General features: G+C 37.5%; 1 pseudogene; it reads right to left on the bottom strand.

The window, feature by feature from the left end:
• Nucleotides 1-9,365: 9,365 nt before the first annotated feature.
• The window catches only part of LOC105239930, a 47,647-nt pseudogene continuing 37,397 nt past the window's right edge, over nucleotides 9,366-19,615 (bottom strand).

Raw genomic sequence — 19,615 nt, forward strand, 5'->3', positions numbered from 1 at the left:
TCTAGGTCATGGTAACTTCTACTCCTCACCCCCCACCATTCACTTGAAAGCCTACTTTGCTCGGTCCACCTAATGGCTTTAGAACTGAGTTGTCTGGGATGGAAAGAGAAAGGGAAGGGGAAGAGAGAAGGCTAAAAGATTTCTTATTTAGAAGAATTTAGTTAGTAGCCTATATATAAACTAACTGCATTTTTCCAATGCAGAATTTATTCATCACCCCACTCCATTCAATTCTCTTTCATTTCCAATAGATCTGAAAAATGTACTAATTTAAGAACTCGGGAAAACTCAATGTGAATAGGATCTTGGTAGGAAGAGTTGGAGTCTTTCTTAAATTTTACACTTTCTGTCTTTTAATATCTGGACACGTACATGGGAGATATTCTCTTTTGGTAGCCGGGAAAGTGTTAACTTAGACATATGCATATTTCTAAGCAAACTGACTTTGAAATCTTACAAAAAGTCCCTGTGCTATCAACAGTTCAACTGTTCATGCCAAGAACACAGCTAAACTAAGATGTGCTCCTGCCTTTCTGCATTTTATGCCAAAAGCAATTAGAGTTGAGAGAATCTTGGGCTTAGAAAATTAGGAACCTGCTCATGTTGACACACATTTGCAATGTTGATGCTTCCAGTCCAGCATAGATTTTCTATTTAAGCCCATTATGTAATCCTTTTCTACTGAATTGAAAAAAAAAATACTGAATGTAGACTAAAAAAGACCTTGATGTATGAAAGCAATCATTAAGATCTACATTAAAACAAAGCATGTAAAAGGTCCAATTTAACAGTTTAAGATGTCTTTCCCAAGCTAAACCAACTGCCAGGGCCTTTTAACATTTTCCTCCTTTCTCTATTCCTTCTTTCCTTCTTCCTCTCCTCTCCTCTTTCCCCTACCCTCCCTCCCCACTGCCTTCTCCCTCTCCCTGCTCACCTCTCTCTCTCTCTCTCTCTCTCTCTCTCTCAGAATACACTGTAATTCTTGAATATCATGATTCCCCTCTTTCACAAATTTTGGAGAATTCTCAGCTAGTATTATTTTAAACTTTTATTTCTCCTCTTCTCTCTGTTCTCACATGCTGAAACTCCACTTCAGCTTGGGTTTGGCATTCTTATTGCAACCTTCACATCTCTTAGATTCACATGATTTCCCATATTCCTTCCTTGCCTGTCTGTGCTTCATTCCCAATCATTTTCAAATATATGTTTTCCAAGTCATTGTTTATTTCTTCAGAAATATGTGTCTAATATAAGTCTAAATGTCTAATATGATGTTTAGTTCATTTATTGAGTTTTTATTTCAATAATCCTATTTTTTATTCCTGAAATTCTTTTGGTTCATTTTCAAACTTGTACAGTGTTCTTTGTATACTGTTTTCAAGTGTATTTATATATCTTCAAGGTTTTATACACAGGACATTTTATATTCTACATGTGATAAATTTAATAACTGAAGTTCTTGGAGATTCTAATTTTTTAAATTTTTTTGTTCTCATTTTTGTTCAATTGTGGGTTTTTTTGTTTTTTGTTTTTTTATTTTTAAGTAATTCCTGGTAATTAACATATATTTGGAGGTACTTGATCTGTGGGACTCCAGAGTCAGGGGAAAAGTGAAGATTTTTTTAAAAATTTTAATTCTAGTATAGTTAAAAATGCTTTTTTAAGGGAAATTTTTATTTGCTTCTACCAGGTTGTGGGCATTTCTATCAAGCCTGGACAAAGCTAATTTAATATATGTGAATTCTATAAATATAAATTTTGACCCCTGAAAGTGAGTTGATATTTAAAAATTCTTGTGCACAAGTACTTTTTCTCTATTATTATTGTATTATTATCATTATTATTACATCATCATCTAATGAGACTCATGACTGAAACGTGTTTTGGCTCTACGAAAGTGGATAAAATGTGGATAGTAAGAGAAAACTGCAAGAAAAAATTCTATAAGTTGTTGATGTACTAAGAACTAGAAAGAGAATAGAAAACATAGCACAGGAAAAGAGTTATCTGTGTCAGTCTTTAGATGATTGATATTCCCAATTTTCTTTTAACAATAAAACTTAACTCAGAATATTTGTTTTGAATTTCCCTCCTGTAACATTGTATTTTTATTGCCTTATCAAACGGAGTCATGTTCCTTATATTCTCTTCACTATAATCCATTTTCCATATTCCTGTCAGACTCACATTTCTAAAATACAAAACTGAATGTCTCACTCATGATGCTTACACGACAAAAAAAACCAAAAAAACAAAAAAACAAACAACAACAACAACAACAACCCATATTGCTTAGATGGCATTCATAGTTGCCCACAGCCTAATTTTACTTCCTCATGCCTTTCCGTTCTGTGATACATGTACCCTGCAGACAACCTACATTCCTCTTCACTCCCCAGTCACACATTTCTAGCACTGCTGTGTGAGTTTGTGCACCCCCCAATTAGCCAAACTTTCCCCATTTCCTCAGTGAAGTTCTTCTACTTATCATTCATTCAATATGCAGATTAAGTACTCTCTTCTCTATAAAACATTCCCTTGTTACTTTCCAGGAATAATTAATTGTTTCTTCTCAATTCTTTCACAACATTTTATATAAACTAACCATATTATATTATTTTATATTATATTATATTTTATATTGATAGTCACACTCTCCATGTTAGAACTTAACATTTTTAGTGAATATGGATGATGCTTATTCATTTTTGTATCCTCAGAATCTGTCACAATACTTAGAAAATGAAAGAGTGATGTTGAATGAACGAGTGCCTGGTGCCAAGAATTAATAAATCATCAAGTCCCAGAAGGTGGAACAATAAATACGATATTCTAGGAAGATAGATAGTAAAAGTGAACACTCTTTGAATGCAAACTGAGGAATGGGGGAGTTAGTAATATTGGAAGAAGTACCCCGATGTCCATATTTTTATTCAGTTGGGCATCTGTTTTCAAGTAAAACACCATTAAGTACCAGTTCATTCTTTCCAGTGGAATTTCGTATAAGTCTTCTATATTAAGAGTAGAGAATACTGTCACAAAGAAGCAAAATATAGCTGAGGGAAGAACACGGAACTACAGCATGATTCTGCCGTTTCTTGTTAAAAGCAGAGGAGGCTGCTAGTGTTTTTATGGTGTATAGAAGAAAGTGGAAAGCTTTAACAGTAGAATGATAAAATTGTCATAAAATAAAATCATTTTTCAAGTGCACAGACAAGACTAAAGATTTTCTACAATTTTTCCTGAAAGCTGCAATCCCAAAGTAGGCTGTTGAGCATTATGGCATTACAGGGTAGAGTATTAAAAAGAGAGCAGAAGCTTACAAAAAGAAAAATCGCAAAGAGATCAGGAAATGGAAACTCCTTTAGCCAAGTTAATAAAGACTACTTACCACATCCTTCATTGGGAAGTACCAGTAGTTTCTAATAATACAATCTATTACAATATATCTTGGTAAATTTACAAGTCTCTACAAAGGTGGGTTTTTTTTCATGTATGTGAATTAAGATATCTTCACAATTTGGTGCCATTTTTGGTGAATTTGTATTCTCTGAAATTCTTGTTTCTCCACTTTGGTGAATCAGCACACCTGAATCCCATCAATTCCAATTAAATCGTAAACTATTATGTACAAAAATACATACCTGATTATTGGTGAGACAGAGATTAATTTTTGTCTTCTCAGAAATAAAAAATTCAGGTTCTATTCTTCACAGAGAAAGTTACCTTGAAACTGATTTTCTTAAGACAGTCACCATCTTGGTTCTGCATACGAGCATAACAAGCTTTTGGGTCTGGAGGCTGCCCGCCCTTTCTGAGACTCCTCATAATTCGTTGTCTTATAGGTGGAATAGCAACATTTACAAAGGTGTTCCAGGGCCTTCTGGAATACATAGGACTAATATCATGACGTGCGATTAGGGAAATCTGTTTAAGCAAACCTGAAGGACCCGTACCAAGTTCCAATGATGGGAAAGGATTTAAGAGACTGGTGTTTATGCAGAAGTGACCAAAGTCCTATCATGAGTGGTTGAAATAGCTGTGATGGTTAAAATCAGAATCTGTTTGTTTATTTATAATGAAAAAATATAACTTCTAAATAAATACAATTCTCTGTAGGACTATGTAGTACTTTCCTGCAGAAAAACTAGAAAATCATATTATCAGAAGTTTGCTTGGTGAGTACGGAGCAGAGATAAAGAATATATGACAATATTTAATGGCACTAGGTTCTGGGAAGCGCAGCATCTGCCACCTGTTCCTATGGCTCTGGTAGGATCATCCCCACTCTGGGCCAGGCTTGGAGAGCCTGGGCAGGCAATGTTTACATATATATATATATTTTAATTGCATTGCTGATTGCAATGCTCTAATGAATATTTATCAGTGCAGTAATTCTTAAACTCTTGCATCTCTGGACTCCATTATACTTACTGTGGACCCCAGACAGGTTTTATTTCATATGAGTTACATCTATCAATATTTACTGTAATAGAAATTAAACGAGAAAGTTTTTTATATTTATTTATTAAAAATAAATAAGCCCATTAAATATTTACAAAAATAGCATTTTTATAAAAATAACTGTTTTATAAAAGGCACTGTTTTATATATATATATATATTTTTTTTTTTTAAGATTTTATTTATTTTTGCACATGTGAGAGAGGGAGAGAGAGAGTGCACCAGTGTCAGCCTGCACGTGGAACAGGAGTAGGGAGATGGGGTAGAGGGAGAAGCAGGCTATCTGTTGAACAGGGAACCGGATGCAACACTTGATTCCAGGACCCAGGATCATGACCTGAGCCAGAGGCAGACACTTAACCTATTGAACCACGCAGGCACCCAGAAAGCACTGTTTTATGTTTGCAAATCTCTTCCATATTTGGCTGACAAGAAGACAGAGAAGTTCTCATACACTGTTTACATTCAGTCTGTTGTAAAATATTGTTCTGGTTGAAGTATATGAAGAAAATCCGGCTTCTTGTAGATATGTAGTTGTAAAAAAAGGAGTATTTTAAAAGCCTTTGCAGATAGTTGTGGATATTTGATCCTATACAAAATTTGACAAGTGGTAGTCTCTGAAAGGTTAAGTTACAAAATGTATTTTGAAACATATCAATAAACTTATACTCTGTTACATTGAAATCCACTGGTCTTCCCAGCACTGGAGACAGTCTTTTACCCATGCAAGATTTTTTATTATCATATATTGGTAATTTGGAAAATATTGGTTCACTAGATTATGCTTTCCTTCCTACTGTTGACTTTGGAGTCTATTAAGACGACCCCTGTTCTATAGAATACACTCCTTCTATAAATGTATTAATATTTAAACGATGGGCACCTGGGTGGCTCAGATGGTTAAGGGTCTTCCTTCAGCTCAGGTCATGATCTCTGGGTCCTGGGATCGAGCTGCTTGTCAGGCTCCCTGCTCAATGGGGAGTCTGCTTCTCCCTCTCCCTCTGCCTTTTCCCCTGCTCGTGCTCTCTCTCTCTCAAATGAATAAATAATATCTTTAAAAAAAATATTTGAACCAGGCTGTATTAAAATGCTCAATTTAAAGACTAAAATATGTGTTAAATTAAGAAGAAATATATTTTAATATTTACAATAAAGAATTAAAATCTAGACTGTAAGAATTATGCCGAAAACATAAAGCACAACACACACACTTCCGATCTGTTGGTAGGTGTATATTCCTAGAAACTGATAAGAAATAATATAATTTAGAATAACTAAAAAGACTAAGATTTTTTATCAATAGAGATTGTGTTTATTTATTATTAGATATGTATGGAGCTTAGAAGAATGCTTGGCATGTGATAGATGCTCAATAAATATTTGTTGAATATCCAGCTGACTTGAATACGAGGATGCTTAAGACTGTTTTGAGGTTTATATAGTTTATATACTGGGTGACAGATGACTGGGTCTTTTTTTTTTTTTTAACTGTTCCTTAACAGAGACCAGAAAAAAAAAAAAACCTGTTAGATAAGAATCTGACCTTTAGCCATTCTTATCATCTTCACAGATAGACATATTCTAACTTCTTTGTGTATCAGTTGCTTTGTTCTTTAACCTTGGCAGGGAAGTGATAAGAAATTTTGCTGTCAATAACTTAAAATGGTACTACTTTCTAGTTTCACCGCTATTTGATTTGTGCTTTGTTTACATCTATGACATGAAAAATATGATTTAGTTGGTCCTAACTATTGTCATGAGTTAAGGCGTACTCTGCACTGTGTATTGAGATTATATTTGCAGTGAACCAGGCAGGCAATGGTAGCTTTTGATCAGTCTAAGTGGAACAAATGAAGTGACCTACCCCACAGAGCTCTTAACAGGAATTTTGCAATTTGTAAGTACTTGAGTACTGAGAACACAAAATAAAATTCTGAAGATTTGTGGCTTCATACCATTATTTTTCCGAAATTGTGTTTTGCATGACCATTTTGCTATGTGAGGATGTCAATTCACACAATGAAATTTTACTTCTGTCTCTCAGACATTGTGCCAGATAAAGCAATGATGCCAAGTGACATCTATACGTAAAAGTTAATATCTAACACTGAGTGTTATGGGTTGAATTGTGGGCCCCCCAAATTCGTATGTTGAAATCCGAACTCCCGATATCTCAGAATGTTACGTTATTTGGAAATAGGGAAGTTAAAATGTGGTCATCTGGTGTTCTTACAGAAAGTGGAAAATTTGCAGACAGACATGCAAAAGAGAGTGAAAGACAAAGGCAGAGATTGGGGTGTTGCTTCTATACCAAAGACTGATAATAAAACTACCAGAAGTTAGGTGAGTGGCAGGGAACGGATTTTTCCTCACAGCCCCCAGAAGGAATCAACCCTACTGACTCTTTGATCTCAGATTTTGAGGCTCCAAAATTGTGAGATAATAAATTTCTGTTGTTCAAAGTCACCCAATGCGTGGTATTTTGTTATAGCAGCCCTAGCAAACTAATACATCAAGAAACTTCATCATTTTTATTGTTGAATTAAATTACATTTTTTTCAGCTTTTAAGGATGCATTCCCATTTAGTGGATGGGAAGCTCATCTAGGGCTAAAGCCATGTCTGTCTTGTTGAAAGTTTGTGAATGTTCAGTGTTTTTGACATGAGCATTGGCGTGATGAAATTGGTATTTTGGAGGTTATGGAAAATGAGACTGCTGGTATTTGCAAAGTTTATTGAGGTTTATGGATAAAAGCATCAGATGAAGTATGCGTTATAGATATTATAATCATCCTGAGATATACTGAGAGTCAGCTAGGATTGTGCCCAGTGGGAAGCTGACTAATTGCAGTGTCTTTCTGATTAGGGCATATTAAAGATACCTATATTAACTGACTCCCTACTTGGCCAGTTGATTTTGTTTCACCATCATTTTCCCTAAAATAGGTGAATCACATGGGATACAGTCAGTATGTAGAATGGTGGCTTACAACTCTCATGCACTGTGTTGGGATCTTCATGGAAAGAAAACACAGTTTAAAATCATCTCAGCATTATGTCTTTAACATCAGTGTGGTAGGCAGAATAATGGTCCTCCAAATATGTCCATGCCCTGATCCCCAGAGCAGATGAATATGCTACCTTCCATGGCAAGAAGGACTTTGCAGACATGATTAAAACTATGAACCTCGAGAGGTGCATGACTGGCTGTTGGTCGAGCATGTGACTCTGGATCTCGGGGTTGTGAGTCCAAGCCCCATGTGGGGTGTAGCAATTACTTGAAAATTAAAATCTTTTTTTTTTTTTTTAAAGTATGAACCTTGAGATGTGAAGATAACCTCGCATTATTCAAGCGCATCCAATCTAATCACATGGGTCCTTATTATTGAGTTCAGATTCAGAGGGAGTTCAGAGTCAGAGGGAGATGCAACAAAGAAGAAGGATCAGACAGACACAATATTGTTGGTTGCTTGCTTTGAAGATGGAGGAAGGAGCCATGAGCCAAGAAATGAGGGCACCCTCTAGTAGCTAAAAGAATCTTTTCCCTACAGACTTCAGTAAGGGATATAGCTCTGCCAATAACATTTTAGCCCAGTGAGACCTGGATTAGACCTCTAACCTACAGAACCGTAAAATGGTAAGATCGTGTTGGTTTGAGCTTTTAAATTTGTGGTAATTTGTTACAACAGCAATAGGAAATTAATACAGTCAGTGAATTGCCAACAAGTATTTTTTGATCCTCTAATTGTGCAAGACGCTTTAAAATTATATGTAACAGATTATAAACAATAATTATAACAATTTATTGTGAAACTGAATGAGATATGAAACTCAACATTTTTAAACCCCTTTCATGCCCATAGGAATCTTTTTTTTTACTTTGACAAGTGTTTTTATTTGTTTTACACTTTGTCATCTCGTAGTTTCATGACATTAGCCACCAGAATACACAAAATTAGGTTCTTCACTTTATTCAGAGAAAATAATGAACTCCATTAAAAGTTCACCTTGACCAAAGAGACAACCTCTGATGGAAAACCACATGCAGGAGAACCCGATATATCTATATTTATAGATATCTCCTCAGGAAAAAAAAAATCCAAGATTTGCAGCACTATCTATAGTTAAGGATTAATTCTATCAGCTTTTCAAATGGTCACATTTGATATCAAAGGAAGCATGTGCATGAATACAACTGGGGACAGACTAATACTCCACCAGGCTTTAGAACTGTCTAGTAATGACCTAGGATTCTAGAAGGGGGTGATATGTGTAAAGAAAATGTAGATGCAGGGGTCCTCTCAGTCTCAGAGCACCCCCCACACACACAGCTTCCCCCTCCACAAGCCTGCAGTTTTCATTGTTCTCTCTGCTCTTTCACTTGTTTTAGGGTTTGTGGCAATTGATTCAGCCTCCAAGACAAATGGCTTTGGTTTCTGGGCCAGGAGATTCTCCCTGATAGTGTGGGTGGGCAGGAAGTGTATGGCACAGTCCTGGGCTGCAGGTGAAAGGAGGGGACCTGGGTACATAGACATCCTTTCTCCTCAGCCTGGCCCATGTTCACTTCAGAAACCTTCACTTCCCACCACAGGACCACCAAGCCCCAGCCAAAGCCACTCCAATAGTCCTGAGATGGTGATGCAGGCCTGCAGAAGTCTCACTGCCTTGGATCATATCTCTTCAGATAAACTCTCTTCTTTCTTAGTGATGCCCACATAAAATGTTGGCATCATGTGACCAAAACTCTCCCTAGCAACACCATGTTTCTGGTGGCCGTGGGCACACTGCTGCTAATTGGGTTGTTGTCCATGGAACATGGGGGCAAAATGCGGGTCTACTGAGACCCTCAGCCAACACAGCCTCAGCCACATACTGGCTCCCCAAAGCAGACGCCAAGAAGTTCTCAGGGGTATGTCCAATCCCCATGGGCTATCCCAGGATTTAACCTCAGCCCCCAAGTCAGGTCGCCATGGAGATGGAGGATCAGGCAACTTTCTACCTCAGGGCCTTGGCTCAGGCAGGGAAAATGAGCTGGCAGGACGATTGCAGTATGTGGATGGGGGAGGTGGGTGTCTTTGCTGGGCCAAGGACTCCACCAGGACAACTCCATGGTGTGACTGATATGGCCCAGTGCCTCACCACTCTCTGAGTGGGTGCAGGCCTACGGGTTGCTGCCTTCCACTGAGCTGCCACCAGTGAGAGATGCAGGCAAGGCTGGCCCTGCTGGCCAAGGGCATGTGGCCCATGCCTTGCAGGAAGTATTTGAAGGCCTCAGTCGGCTTCCCTGGCTATGTGACCTGGGGAGCCCCCTGGAATCTGCCACCTTTAGAAAGGTTGTAGTGGTTGGATCCAGTTTGGAGTGGCACTCCACCACCCCATCCTCGGCAGGCACCTTATCCCCAACCCACCAGCATCACCAGGCAGAGGGTCTGGCATTGGGCACTGCTCCGGTCAGGTTAATGTCCAGGTCTCTGCAGCTGTTGTACATGTTCCAGAAGAGCTGTTGTACATGTTCCAGATCACCATGTTCCAGAAGAGCTGCGGGTTGGCATGGCTCACTACGTTCCAGTCTGCTGCCAGTAGCTCTGAACCAGCTCCGTGTTGTTCACCAGCAATTCCTGGCAGAAGAAGTGGGATAGCACTGTGTCAGGTAAAGTGCCAGTCAGGCCAGAGAGCTTGGTGGCCATGCAGTCGATCCAGCCTTTCCTACTGGGATTAGGGCTCATCAGCACCAGCTCCTCCACCAGTTTGGGGAAGATGGGTGCAAACTTGGCCAGCACATAGGCTCTAGATCCCACTCTGAACTCAATCATGTATTGTACCCCTCTGGGGAGCATGGCAGCCAGCTGCTTCATGGAGGGGAACTGGTACCCCTGGGGAAACCGTGAGCCCCCACCTGCTGACCAGGTGGCACACCACCTGCTGACCAGGTGGCACACCACAAAGTGCTTGGTGATTTCTTGCTTGACCTCAAAGTTGAAGAAGGTGTTGGAGCACAGCTTGTGATTAGGCCCACCCACATCATGGGAAGTGAGGAAGGTAGGGTGGTTTCCCTGGGGGAAGACCCAGATCACCATGTCCAGAAGGTGGTAAGGCTTCCCGAAGTCGTGTTCCCCATCCAAGCACTCCACCAGAAGGCACTCCGCCTCTACTAGGAAGGGCAAATAAAGGCCTGAGTCACCAGTGTCCAGAGGGAGGGGGCAGCATGAGGGGGAGGCGAGGTGCTCTGTCCATAGCAGTCTTTTAAGAAAAAAGACACAAGCAATTTTTCCAAGACCACAGAATATTAGTCTAGTTTTGTCTAAATTCATACCTGGGTTCTCTTAACTCCTCTACCCTTCTGCCTCTCAGAACGGCTGATACTGAAGAGGTGACACCTTACATGGATCCCTAACTGGTATCACATGTTTATTTTTAATAAAAGTGATATTCCAAAGGAAACTTGGAAGTCTCAAGAGTAAATAAGTAATATTTCATGCATTATTTTTATTATATGTAAATATAACTACATTTTGATTATCTTAATTAAAGCGAGAAGTAAAACTTATACAAAATCTTTGGAGTATGTCTATTTGGGGAGGCAGAGGTAAAGGTAGTTTTGAAGCATATAGTTTTTGTTAACAATTTTGTTTTTAATTTGATGCATCCTCTTGGACAAAGCAAGAAATGGTGCCTAAGATATCTACCACGGAGCAAAAAAGAAAAAGGCACCTCTCACTCCGTGGAGTCTAACCACAATGTGTTCTTGTACCTTTCTTTGGGAAGGTCGTGTGTATATCAGCTGGGGCCTCCTCCATATCTCAGGGACAAAAGTTACCTTATGTCTCTTAACAGCATGGTTTACAAAAGTCCAAAATTCTTCCTAAGCAAGTTCCCAGGGAATTTACATATTCAGTCTTCTCTGCCTCTTGGGCTTTGATTCTGTATATGCTGAGCCACATTGATCAACATGAGCCTCTTAAAATTTTACAACGTGAACACACTATATTTTTCTAAAGACTTCAGTGGTAGAAAACCAGTGGGGTTTGTATCACAAACAACTTCAAATGGAACTGTAGGCAACCTTATTCTTGAAAATCTCCATTGTCGACTTCCAAATAATATTTTTCATTGCGATAAGATATACATTGCACAAAATCTGCCATTTTAACCATTTTTTAAATTCAGCGGCACTAAGTACACTCATAATCCTGTGCGACTGTCACCACCATCCATCGTCCAGAGCCTTTCATTTTCTCAAACTGAAACTTTGTGCCCATTAAACAGTAAAATTAACTCCCCGTTTTCCTCTTCCTCTAGTCCCTGGCAGCCATCATTCCACTCTATGGATTTGGCTATTCTAGGTACCTCAGATAAGAGGAATTCTACAGTATTTGTCCTTTGGCAGCTGGTTTCTCTCACTTAGCATAATGTCTTCAATGTTGTAGCACGTGTAACACGTCAGAACTTTAGTCCTGGTTAAGTCTGAATCATTTTATNCACTTAGCATAATGTCTTCAATGTTGTAGCACGTGTAACACGTCAGAACTTTAGTCCTGGTTAAGTCTGAATCATTTTATTTTTTTTTTTTANTTTTTAAAGATTTTATTTATTTGACAGAGATAGAGACAGCCAGCGAGAGAGGGAACACAAGCAGGGGGAGTGGGAGAGGAAGAAGCAGGCTCATAGCAGAGGAGCCTGATGTGGGGCTCGATCCCATAACACCGGGACCACGCCCTGAGCCGAAGGCAGACGCTTAACCGCTGTGCCACCCAGGCACCCCTGAATCATTTTCTATTGTACGTATATACCACATATTGTTTATCCATTCAGCCATTGGTGGGCGGTTGGGTTTGGGCTGCCATAACAGAGTATCACAGACTGAGTGCCTCATAAACAATAGAAAAGGATTTCTTATAGAGCTGGAGGCTGGGAAGTCCGAGATGAAGTTGGCAGCAGATTCAGTGTCTGGTGAGGGTCTGTTTCCTGATCCATAAACCACTGTCTTCTTGCTGTGTCCTCACTGGTGGGAGGGAGCTCCTGGGATCTCTTTCATAAGAGCACCAAATCCATTCATGAGGGTTCTACCCATATAACCAAATCACTTTTCATAGGCTCCACCTCCAAATAAGATTTCAGTTTATGACTTTGGGGGTGCACAAACATTTAGTCTATAGCAGTACTTACGCCTCTTTCTCCCCTGGATCATCTCACTTTGTCTTGTCTTTTCACTGCTTGGATCTTTCATCTTGCTCCACCTTCTTTGCAGCAACAAAGACATTTTCTCTCTTTATCTTAAACAGGGCAGTTTGGCCTTCTCTGAAGCCTTTGTAACACCCTTGCTTTTCTTGTGTCTAAATTGTTACCATTTAAGGGTTGGTTAAACTATTTTTCCAAAATAATATAGTTCCTATACTAAGATGAATTCCCATACCAACTACTAACATAAACCACTTTGTTTTTCCTTGTTTTCAGGAGCTCATAGCTTGTCTACTGTGAAGGTCTGAATTAAAAGTGGGAATGCCAACCTAGCACATTTTCCTTTATGGTTTATTATTCTTTGTGGATTAATGAAATTCAGAAATATTTCCTAATTACTCTGATCTTTCTAATGTAATAAACTATTTTTAAATAATATGAAATGTTATATAATTTTTTTTAGCCAGAAAGAGTAATTGAAAAACGTTAGCCTCTAGAATACATGGATAGCATGGTTATTTTACCCCAGGCCACAAAATGCGTAATATTTCACAAAATATCTAAAGTAAGATAAGAAGAATCTTTGGAGGATGTGAAAAATAAGTTTGGCAGAGGCAAAACTGGAAAGAACTATTTCTATTGATAATAAAAATAAAAAACCCAAAAAATTAATCAGGTTTTTTACGTTATATACCTTGACCTCCTGAAAAATTTGTTTTTCCTGAGCAGTGTAACATTTTTCACAAGCCTAAGTGTTAGAAGAGTTAGTGCTCTATCATCAAACTCCAGTATCTGGTCTAATTTTACACATTAGTATTCTTTTTGTTGTGAAACAGCAGGAAGTATGTGTATCTACATTGACATTTATTATCCGAAAGTGTTGTTGACTCATGTAACGGAAGAATCTGGGAATAGATCCGACTTCAGGCAGTGATGCCTTTAAATTGGAAGTGGGAAAATTATGTAAATCCATCCTACAATAAATTAATATAGATAGATGATGGATGGATGAGTAGATGGATGATAAATGATGGATGGATAGATAACAAAGAATTGCAAAACTATTCTAGATATGGTTTTTAAATAATTCAGACTAGAAAGTGGTAATTAAAACATTTGATAGTAGGAGAGAGAAAGAAAGATTTTATCAGGAATCTTTGTTTTTCTTTGTTTTCCTGAAGTCCGAGGTCTTATGCTTCTGTGGTGATACTATATATAATTCCTTTCAGCTTCCGCAGTTTACTAGAGAACAGTTTATGATAAATGCTTATGGATTCCAAGACATAGGTAATAAACAGAATTCCTTAAATATTAAAGAAAAATAGAGTCTGAGCAAGTTTCACACTATATTTCAGGGGAAATCCCCAACTATATTAAGGAATCCCATCCTGATGCTGAGTATCTGATTATTTGGGGTTATATGTGGTTCCTTTCTGAAATATTGGTAAACTCTGAATTTGTTAATCAATTGAGATGGTCTTATTTTTCAGAACAACTGCTCTTCATCATTTGGATCTTGTGCTCCCATAATGCTAAAAATGGTTTAGCATTCTTTAAATACCGAACATTAGTTAATTCTTTTTAGATAAATTTCAAGTTCTTACAAAAATGCTGGTAGGGAAAAATATTTACTTTTCAAGCAAACTAACCATGACAACTAATCATTCAGGCTATTTGCCACCTGATGCAAATATTGAAGAACAGCTCCTACTTGTCTCTAGTGTGATTCAGCAATAAAGAAATATCATCTACTTCCTAAAAGGTCAAGTGGATTATTAATTAAAAACTAATTACACCACTTATGAATTGTGTAGTTAATTTGCACTCAATAATTCTTGATACTAGGTTTATTAGGCATTGCTTTTCCTGCCTATTGTTAATTTTATAGATATGTTCATCATAATATTTATAGAAAATGAAAGGTATATTGAAATTAAAAACCAACAAGCTTTTCCAGGCTCATATTATAAGCTAGCTGAAATGAATGCCTTTTAACTTTTAATGAATTAGGCACATTTACCTTAATTGTATTTCAATTTATGAAGAAATGTATTCTTTTACATAACTTACTCCTTTTGTATTGCTCCAAATTTCAGTATCGGTTCTCCATATAGTGTCATTTTCACTGATTTATTTTTCAGATACTTAATACATCTTGGTATAAATCTCTTTTTTCACACACTGTGGTACATTATCATTTATTTAGAGGAACATGTGTGTTTTGGTTTGGGGTAGGAAAAAAGTACTCATTTGTTTGCCTCACATAGAAGCTGTAATATTCATGTTCTATATCAATTCTGATGCCAGCTATCCATAAAGTAGATTCAGAGGCCTCACCCTATCTGTTCTTCCTCTGAATTCTCTTCCAAATTAGGAGAGACTTTGAGACAGGCTATGTTGCGATATCATAAATTGTGGTCCACACTTGGAGTTCATATTCTCTTGGAATATGATGGTAGGTAAGACTTGAGAATATAGACTTTTCCATGACATGTAATGATACATAGATTAATTCAACTCCTACTGTTCACAAAGCATTTTATAAATATTGACTCCTTTCATCCTTACAAGAACACTATGAAGCAGGCATTATTAAATTTTGACTCATTATATAGAACGAATTAATGGAAGGAGCACAGACTTTTAAAAACTATTTAGAATAGAACTTGGATTCTGGATTTTATTTTCCAGTGTTTCAAAGTTTCTTGGAATTCTATTGTTTCAGTTGCTTTATCTTGAAAATAGTAATAATTATCACCCAATGACAAGACTGTCAACCAAATCCTTAGAAAATATAATTATAGGGACAGTTAGTCATGAATTTCTTAGGTACCAGGCACTGTACTAAGCAGTGTTTGTTTTTTCTTTTCTATTACTTCATTTGATTGTTGCAACCACCCTGTGAGGTAATTTATTAAATAACTCACATTTATGTTCTGCTTACCATGTTCTAGACACAGTTGGAAGAGCTTCCATTCAGTAGCTCACTTAATAATCACAAGGTATTGCAAGTGAGTCATCGGCCTTTGTTGTCATTGGCATTTTACAGGTGAGTCAACATTGGCATAAAGAATTTAAGAAATGAACTTCGGTCATGTGGCTCTTCAGTGGGGGAGCCAAACTTCAAACTTAGGAAGCCTGGCCCCGGACTTCATATCCATCACCACTACATTTACTGCTCTCTCTAGTAAATAAATTTCCCAGCAGAGCACAGCAAACAAAGTTGGTGGTCAATAAAAGCTGCTCTTCTCCCTCCTTTCCCTCCGCAGTTTACAAGGAAAGGAACTGAAAGAAAAGATTAAGCAACGTGCCAGGGATCAAACTAGGGAAAGGGAAGCTGGACTCAAACCAGTCTTATACGCAGGTTTAGTATCTTATTTTGGTTTATTGCCTTCCCTACACCTCTCTGCCTTGTGCACATTCATGTGCTGACTCAGGCTTTGACAGACAAATGTCTTGATTATATACATTGTGGTTTTTTTGAAGATACTCTAGATTCAGAATATTTTCAAAATAAATTTCTTCTCATATCTTATGTACCTTGGACAGAAATCTCACAAAAGTGTTAAACCATCCAATCTCAGAAGTTCCCAAAACGAAATACACACACTCTAACAGTTAACAGGCTACTTCTCAAGTATTTATGCAGGATATTAGGCCAAAATATTGAAGAAGCCTTAAAAGACCGACATAAATTGTCCCAACAATGATTCGAGTGATAGCACTCTTCTTGAGTATTAAACTGTCTTCATGTAGAGGCTGCATCAGAAGCTCACTCTCCAGGTTTTTTTTATTCCCTATGGGAAAATAAATGAGCGCTCTGAAATTGGAGAGGAGTCACTCTATAGGAGAAGAGCTGGATTTTCAAATCTTATCTTACACCTTGCATCATGCTGAGCTTGATTCAGTTGGTCTCCCTCAACAACCCTAGAATGCGCTCCTAGAAAACAAAGCTCCTGTCTTACTTGGCTTCACGTTCCTAGCTCTTTGTTCCCCTAAACCTGCCCTTACCTGCCTGACTCTGCCCACCTGTGCTCTGAAATTGATGTCCTTTCACTACTTCAAGGACTACATTTCATCAAGTCTGCTCTGTCTCCTGCACCTTCAGCTCATTTTACCCTAAAACATTAAACATGTTGTGCTCTGTTCACATTAAAAAGCAGTAACAGTAGCCTCATCGCAGAGCTCCCTCAGCACCGAGTCCTCCCGAGTGAGCTCCGTGTTTCTTTTCTTTCAAAAGCCAACACTCTGGTAGGAATAATCCATCCTTCTGATCACCACTTGTAACACATTTATTGTCCAACAGATTATAGTCTGGCTTCCAATAAAACTGCTCTAATTATTATTACACGGTTATTTGTAACCACATCCTGCCTCTGGTAGGTGGATGAACGCTATTCAATCCTTATTACCGATGTTTGAATCAGTCAATACATAACAGCATTCTCTTTCATGCCTGAGTTCTGAAACAGTTGAGAAATAGGACATGGGTCAGTGGGAAGGGAGATTAGAATGTCAGCATTATCACTTACAACACCTGAGTTGAAGGACATGGATTCTATGTGCAGTCAGATGGGCTCTCTAAACTTCCATGAATCAAACGTATCCCAGGCTGTAAGCCTCCTAAACAGAGGCAAGGCCCCTGCATGGCAAGGAATATGAGGGAAGGCGTGGTAGCTGCAAGCTCCTTCTTCCAGCTCCCCATGCTCATCAGTCACTTTTCTCTGGGGAAAAAGCAGCCAGAAAAGTTATTTTAAGAGCACTTCCTTCACATGGAGTCGTGAGGCCAGGGTACAGGGGGTCCCTTTGTAACACTTTTCTCCTTGAGCTCTTTGTAAATATATGACAGAATTATCATATATTCACTCTAAAACTTCTCTCTCTTAACCAAAGCAACAGCTCTTTTATTCTCATTTTTAGCATGTTATCTTTCACTATTTCTTGTCAAAGTCCTTCATGAACTTTTATATTTAACTTGTTAAATGAGTTGCTCTTAAAGTTCCATTCTTCATTTTCTCTTTATGTATTATATCCTGTACTTAGGTCATTGTATCTATTCCTCAGTTTACTTCCCACTTTTGTGCTCTTGATTCTAGAAGTATCTCTAACCCAGATCTTTTTTCAAGGCTTAAAATCCATAAATTAAGCCATCTATCAAAATGCTCTTGGGATGTCTGATAAACAATTCAAATTCATTTTCTATACTTGAACTCATCATATTCCCCCTGAAATTACTTCCACAGTTAACAGCACAAAAATTCACATAATTGCTCGTTATAGAAACTCAAACACTGTCTTTATCTACTCCTTCTTTCTTACCCTACAAATCTAATATTTTCAGTTTGTCATGGACTTTTACCTCCCTTTTATGTGTCTTCTTAGAATTTTAATTCAGGTCTTCATTTTCACTTTAATACAACTGCATCCGAATTTGTATTCCAGACCTAGTTATTTCATTTCCCTCTGATCAGTTTTCCACGTGGTTGACAGGATAAACTTTTTCAAATGTGAATCTCGTTTTACTGTGTCCATACTCAGTGCACTAAGTTTCAAGTAATGTGCCCCAAAAGAACACAGTCAATCAGCTGGTGAAAACAAGTTGATTGATCACCTAATTTCACTGAAACTGAAACTTGGTTAAAAATAAAGATCTTTAGGGTTTCTTTTTCTAAGTGTTGGAAGTATTCTAAGTATGCCCAATAGTGTAATATGGGGCTACTTTAAGTTCTCTGTATGACTGGAGGATTTTTGTCTTTCTGAAAGTGTTCTCCAAGTCAATTATTTTTGTTTGCCACCGCATATAATTGCAAAATATGGAAGCAATGTAAATATCCCCTAAAAGTAAAAATTGTAGAGAACTTGAGTACTTAATAATAGCAAATTGGTTGACTACAATTTTCTGGTTATAAAACCATGTGCATTTGAAAAAGATCTATATCAAATACATACAGAAAATCTTAAGTCAGAACAAAATAAGGTTATGATAGAGGAATTGTCTTTTGGCTAATAGGTGACTTTTTGTGTTTTTACTGGCTTCTCCTATTTGTTTTTATTTTCTATGATGAATTTAAATTTAAGTGATAACTACAAGTCATTAAAAATAGTTTGAAGTAAAGAAAGGGATCTGGAGTTTTGGGGAGTTTTTAACCCTTGAAAGTCATTTTTAGCCACTTATTTCTGACCTGCCTGGCATATGTTTTCATAATTTTAAATATATTCAAGATATTAAAAATAGCAATTTCCAGTTACTGGTTTATTTTTTAAACTTCTCTTTTCATATTATAGTGACTATTTTGTAACTTGCCACAATTTAGAGCCAGCTTCGTGTTGGCAAACAATGAATTCTTTCTCATATTTCTTTATTAAAAGAGTGCAGAGAAGGGATAATTTTTGGAGAATAGAATAAAAAAACAAAGCAATTCCCACTAAGATCAGGAACAAGTCAAGGATGCTGTCTCTTTTCAGTTGTGTACTGGAAGTCCTAACAAATACAATAAGATAAGAAAAGGAAATTAAACATATTAGGGTTGGGAGGAAGATATAAAAATGTCCGTTTTCACAGGTGGCATGATTATCTATGTAGAAAATATGTATAAGACTTGGATGAATTTTTGAAGCAGTGAACAAATGAATAAATGACACTTTGTTGAACAGCTGAGTGACCTAGATTAATTTTGGGTGCTGGTGGACACACATCTGGAGAGATGAAGCTTGATTCCAAAGGACTCTTCCAGATACTATTGTTTTTACTTTTTAATTTTTTCTTTACAGAACTAAATCCTTTCTCTCTATCTGTTTTTTGGAAAAAAGTTGCCCTCTGTTGAAAAGCTGTCTAATCATCTCTCCTTAAAAGACATTTCAAAAAACAGTGGCTGGCATCGGAGCTGTATTGATATAGGTGGGTGGGAGAATGTAAACTTCTCAATGATTTACTGTACTAATTTTCCTTTTCAGAATTGAAATACCTCCACATGC

Source organism: Ailuropoda melanoleuca, chromosome 1 (assembly GCF_002007445.2).
Source record: "Ailuropoda melanoleuca isolate Jingjing chromosome 1, ASM200744v2, whole genome shotgun sequence".
NCBI lineage: Eukaryota > Metazoa > Chordata > Mammalia > Carnivora > Ursidae > Ailuropoda > Ailuropoda melanoleuca.